Here is a 5,630-nt window from a genome sequence, read left to right as displayed (position 1 = left end):
AAAGGAAGGCTTATGGTTTTCCTCTAGCTCATGGTTTGCTTTTTCCTAGAATCCTCTTAATAGGACTCATTTTCTTCTTCAGTATTGCTTTATCTGGTTTCTGCTTTTATTTTCACCTTTTTCTTCCTGTTCTGCACCTAAGTCCTCCTCCTATTCCACTTTCTGATATCATCTGATTTATTGTTTCTGCTCTGACATCTTTATAACTCTTCCCCTTTTCCTCCTCTTGCCTCTCTCTGGCCTGAGAAATGCTTTTTATAGACCTAGCTCATTGCATTCCTTTCTTCTTTGTCAGCACATTAATCCTTGTCACTTTGGGGGTCAGTTGTTCTTCACCTCCATCTTCTCAATGCTGGAATGTGCTGGTAAATGTTTAACAACCGGATCTCTGAGGGAAAAAATGTACATATGACACACTTCTAAGTTTGATCTGCATTAATATTTCTTGCATCATTTTATTATGTCTTGGCAATAACAAAATAAATCAAGCCCCTGTATGTAGCTCTTACCAATTTCTGAGTCTCACACTGAAAATTTGAGCTCACTCCAGAATACTCTGTCTTTATACCATTTTTTAAAAAGTTGTCTTCCATCATCTTGAGGCTTGCAGAGCTCTATTTCAATGTGTCTCTGTGGAGTGAGTTGAGTATTGAAGGTTTCAGAATCTCTTATTGCTTCTAGGTCTTTCAATACATCTTATAATCACTTTCTAACGATACAAACATCCAAGATAAAAACGTTTCAACTTTAATGAGCACTTTTCTTCAGAGGGCTTTGAAGTACTGATAACTTAGTGGGTCAGAACAGGAATCAGAAAAGCCTAGGTTCAAATCCTGACACATACTGGCTGTGTGACTGTAGGTCTCAACTGCTCAGTGACTAAACCAACTCTTTAAGACTCTTAAGTTCCATAAGTTGATATGTGTCTGGGGAGAGAGTTTCACACTGAGAATTCCCCATGCCAATGAAACCACAGATATATTTAAAAAAGAAACAATAACAACAGCTCTAACAAATTGACTATTTATACCCATTTTCCTGCTTTATGTGAGCCTAGTTATACCTGCTTTGCTTTTCCCTTGGCTTCATATTGATTGAAAGTAATATTTAAAATTGCCATTGATGTAACCTTTTAGCATGTATAAAAATTAGACTATAGACTCCTTATTGTAGGCTATCTGCATCTGGTGTAATTGGGACTTGGATACCAAGGTTAAGGAAAGGCAATTTTATTTAAAAGATCTAGAAGAAGATAGCTCAAGGACATATATATTTAATGTAATTTCCTGAGGTCTTCACTGAAAGGTGGAAATAGCCTACAAGGATCTGAGGTTTCCTCAGGTTGGAGAAGCCATTAACTTCCTGGACTATTGAAGTGGGACCTTTGGGACCTGTCCCTCTAGCCAAGGAAGATGGCACCCTACCGGGTTATTAGGCACTTACCTGGTATAGCTCCATGACATAGTTCTATATTAGAATTTATAATTGTACCACATTTGTGGCTTTCCATAAGCCTTTACATACACACACAAACACCCATACACACACACACACACACACACACACACACACACACACGCACACACATATACACATACTAGGCAAGAGAGTGGCTATTTGTAAAGAATTTTCATAGACTGTAATTATAATTTCCCATTAGAACCTTATTCCTCCCACTCTACAGCTCTCCAATCAGAGTCTCAGTGTTGTTCCATGAGAATCGTATGACCTAAAAATAATTATATAGGAATGCTTCCTAAACAATGGGACTTCAGCTAGAATGGGGCAACAGGAGCTTTTACCTAGGGTACCAAATTTAGAGACAACTAACACTGACCTTCAGCTATTCATTTAAATAACAGAGCTTAGAAGCTAGTTAGCAGCAATAATTAGTCAAAATGAATCTGCTGATGGGGAGTTGGCATAAAGATCTATTTAAGAAAACCATTTACTCCAATATTTATTTATTACATTTCTAAAGTGCCATTCCTTCTCAGAGCCTGAACTCTGAAGCAGGATGTTAGGGTCATTGTTGTTCAGTCATGCCTGACTCTTCATGACCCCATTTGGTGTTTTCTTGGCAAAGATACTGGAGTGGTTTGCCATTTATTTCTCCAGATCATCTTATAGATGAGGAAACTGAGGTAAATAAAGTTATGTGACTTGCCCAGGGTTACGTAACTACTAAGTGTCTAAGGACAGATTTGAACTCAGGTCTTCCTCACTCCGGGCCCATCACTTTATTCACTTTGCCACCTAGTTGCCTTAAGATGTTAGGGACTGACTGCTGTGCTTTTCCACGTGAGCCCCCAGTCTCTGGGGATCCTAAGGATAGTAGAGTGGTCCTGGAGCTGGCATTAAGGGAGGTGGTGGTCCCATCGGGTGGAATACATGTGGTCCAAAACGTGGAGGGGGTAGAGGTACAATCCCATGGAGAAGGAGCAGGGCAATATTAACCACTGCTGGAGGACCACTGGGAAGGAATTTAAAATAATTGGCAGAGGCTTCTTCTTCAGCTGCTGGAGGAGTGGGAAGAACTCCAGGAAGTCCTGGGACAGGCTGCAGTTTAATTCCAGAGGCTGTGATTCCTTCTTTTTCCTTTTCTTTTCCTCTAGCTGCCTGGAATCTTCCCCATTTCACATTGAGTCTGTGCCCATTTACAATCAGTTTGTTGAAAGACTTCTCTGCAGCCATCTCTGCAGCTTGCCTTGTAGCAAACTGGATGAAAGTGCACTGTCACCTTCATGCAAGCGCTGCCCTTGAAATCTCACCAAACTGGTAGAAGTGATTTCTGAGATCAGTCTCTCTGACTCTATCTCTCAGGCCACCAATATATAGTGTGGTATTGGTCTTATCATCTGGTTGATCCAGAAAAGGCTTTGTTGAAGACTGTTTTAGAAGCTTATCTGCCCCAGAATTATTAATACCATATTAGCTATCTCTAAAGTTCTCATCATCAAGAAGATCATCAGGGTCCATAGGCTTCTCATGTCTGTGCAGACACACTGCTCTTCTTTTACATTCTCCTTTCACCCAGAAGGAGCAAATGTGAGGATGCTTCCATTAGTAGAAAGGTGCAGTCCAAGCCAGTTTGAGGGGTGTGTCACTGGTAGCTGTAGGCTTCCCAAGGACATCAACTGGCTGAGTTCCATCAGAGTTAGAAATCTCTTGCTCAACTTTCAGGGTGTTGTTTGCTTGTTCACATCAGACTTGGGCATGCCATCTTTAAGGGACAGTCCTGCATCATGGACTTGAATTGGCAAGCCATATTACAGGTCCAAAACACTGGTCTGACATTTTTTAGCTCATGGCAGGTTTGACATGCTTCAGTCTTCTTAAAATGCATGGGAACATTGGGGCACCAGTGAACATTGTCAACAGCCTGGCACATATTTTTCATTCTTTTCCATACTTTTCTTTGGTCGTCTGGATGTAGGGATTAGTCCAAGACACATTTGACATGGAATAGAAAGTGACCATTCTTCCAGTTCTGCCTGTTGTGGGTGCTGAAGGCCAAAGTCATAGCCATCTTAGAAGTGGTGATGGCCACGGCCTGCTGAAAGTAGGAGACAAGGCACTGGCCCTGGATTAGGGCTGCTATGCTCCCAATAGCCCCTGTGATGAGCAGAAATGCTCTTGCTTCCTTCTGGCCATAGAGATGTCTCCTTCCACTCCCACTTCTTCCGCCCAGCATCATAGAGTGTTGCTCTGGCAACTGGTTTCCTAGGATACTGGGCTCAGGATTGTGGGAGAGCCTCTTTTGTATCCTCCTAGGTTTCAGCCCAGGAAGATGGAAAGGGACAGAGATCCTATATGGTGATGCTGATTTGGATAAACTAAACCCCAGGAAAGGAGCATGGACCAAATGGTAGAGGGGATAGGGCATTGTCAACAATAGCTCTGGGCAGTTGGTACAGAGCTGACCAGCCCTCTGGTGTAAGCATCTTAATGTGAGTGTGGATTTATTACTTGCCCAAGTGCAAAAATTCCTACTTATTGGCTCTCCTAATTTTCATTGTGTCAAAATCGTGGAATTTTTGAAGATTGCCCTAGTTACCCATATTCGTCAAAGCAGACAGGAATCAAAGGACTGTTTCATCTAGGAGTTTTAATCCTGCAGGTAAATCTTGTGTAATCATAGGAACAAAGGCAAGTGAGCCATTTTACTTGCCCCTTTTGATCTAGCTAGGTAGAATTCATTGCTGCATTGAGGCTTATGTTGTGGCTTTTCTCAGACCACTCAATCTATGTCAGAAAAATCAATAGCATCACTGTCCCCTGATTGCTCTTAATATGTAAATACAAAACAACATTTTTACATTTACTTTCAGATCCAGTGACATTTTCAACTCAGTTTAGGGATAAGAATGCACCAATAATATCAAGGGCTGCCTCCTTTATATTTATTAACAGAGTTGTAAATGATCCAGTCTCAGACTTTTGATAAGTTTCCCCAGAAGAAACTGTTTCTGCCTCAGAGACGATTACAAATGCAATTCACCTAGGTCTTATGGGTGACAAAGCTTTAATTAGCAGGACATTGTTTCCTAATGTGATTTCACAGTGGGAAAAACAGGAATGCAGATCAAAATATACTTTTACAAATGCCAATTTTAATTGCATTACTGATGGTTTGTAGATTTCTAAGTACTCTATGTACCTTCCCATGTAATACTGTTCTACCTGAAGATTGAAGTGTGAAATATTAATAATAAAAGGATGGCATATTTTGTCTAATAAAACACCTTTCAGTCAGAGGAGAAAATACTTACAGTTTATACTGTCTCACTCACTGTTGACCCCATGTATCCATTGTTCACTTCATAACATCAAATGCCCCATAAAAACAGTAATGCTGGGTGATTCTCTGCTGCTTGATTCCCTCACAGAAAACATTTTATTAGAGCTACATTGAAAGGTAAGTGACTTGCCTGCTTGCTGTCAACCCCCTTGAGACATGGATAAAAACTGCGCCTCATGCTTCCTCATTCCTTGGTTGCAATGGTAATCAAGTTTCCCCTGTAATTTTGGGTCCTTTTATAGTTTAATAATTATGAATCTCTCTTTCATCTCTTATTTTTCATTCTTTTGCTCAGGGAATTTCCTTCAAGAACATTTACTTTCTGGTACTGTTCTTTAAGCAACAAATCAGCACACTGAGTCACTACACTCCATAGATATGACGTACCTCATCCCAGAATGCTAGCAAATATTAACTTATTCATCCATTCTTAGTGTTTTTGATAGGGAGACAACAACTTTTACTCACCTTTTTTCCAGTTGTGACTCCTAAGGCACAATGAAGTTAAATAGTTTCTCCAAGGTTAGTCAACAAATCAGTTGGAGGGCTGAGTCCAAACCTAATAATTTGGCTTCTCAGTCTATAGCCCTAATGATCAACCCTCAGGAAAATAAGAACCCATAACCATCTCCAAAGTGTTTTGTTTTTAACATAGCCTCTTTCTCTCTGTCTCTGTCTGTCTCTGTTTCTGTCTCTGTCTGTCTCTCTCTTTCTGTCTCTCTGTCTCTCTGTCTCTCTCTCTGTCTCTCTGTCTCTCTGTCTCTCTGTCTCTCTCTCTCTCTCTCTCCCTCTCTCAATGGAGCTAACACAATAGGCATCCCTGCTCTTC

General features: G+C 40.7%; 1 pseudogene; it reads right to left on the bottom strand.

Annotated features, from left to right (window-relative positions):
- Positions 1 to 2,265: 2,265 nt before the first annotated feature.
- Positions 2,266 to 3,529, bottom strand: LOC114043570 (annotated as a pseudogene).
- Between the last annotated feature and the right edge of the window lie 2,101 nt (positions 3,530 to 5,630).

This window comes from Vombatus ursinus, unplaced genomic scaffold (genome assembly GCF_900497805.2).
Source record: "Vombatus ursinus unplaced genomic scaffold, bare-nosed wombat genome assembly UNPS02014769.1, whole genome shotgun sequence".
Lineage (NCBI taxonomy): Eukaryota > Metazoa > Chordata > Mammalia > Diprotodontia > Vombatidae > Vombatus > Vombatus ursinus.
Note: the sequence above shows the minus strand (reverse complement) of the source record. Positions and strands in the feature narration are given on the sequence as shown.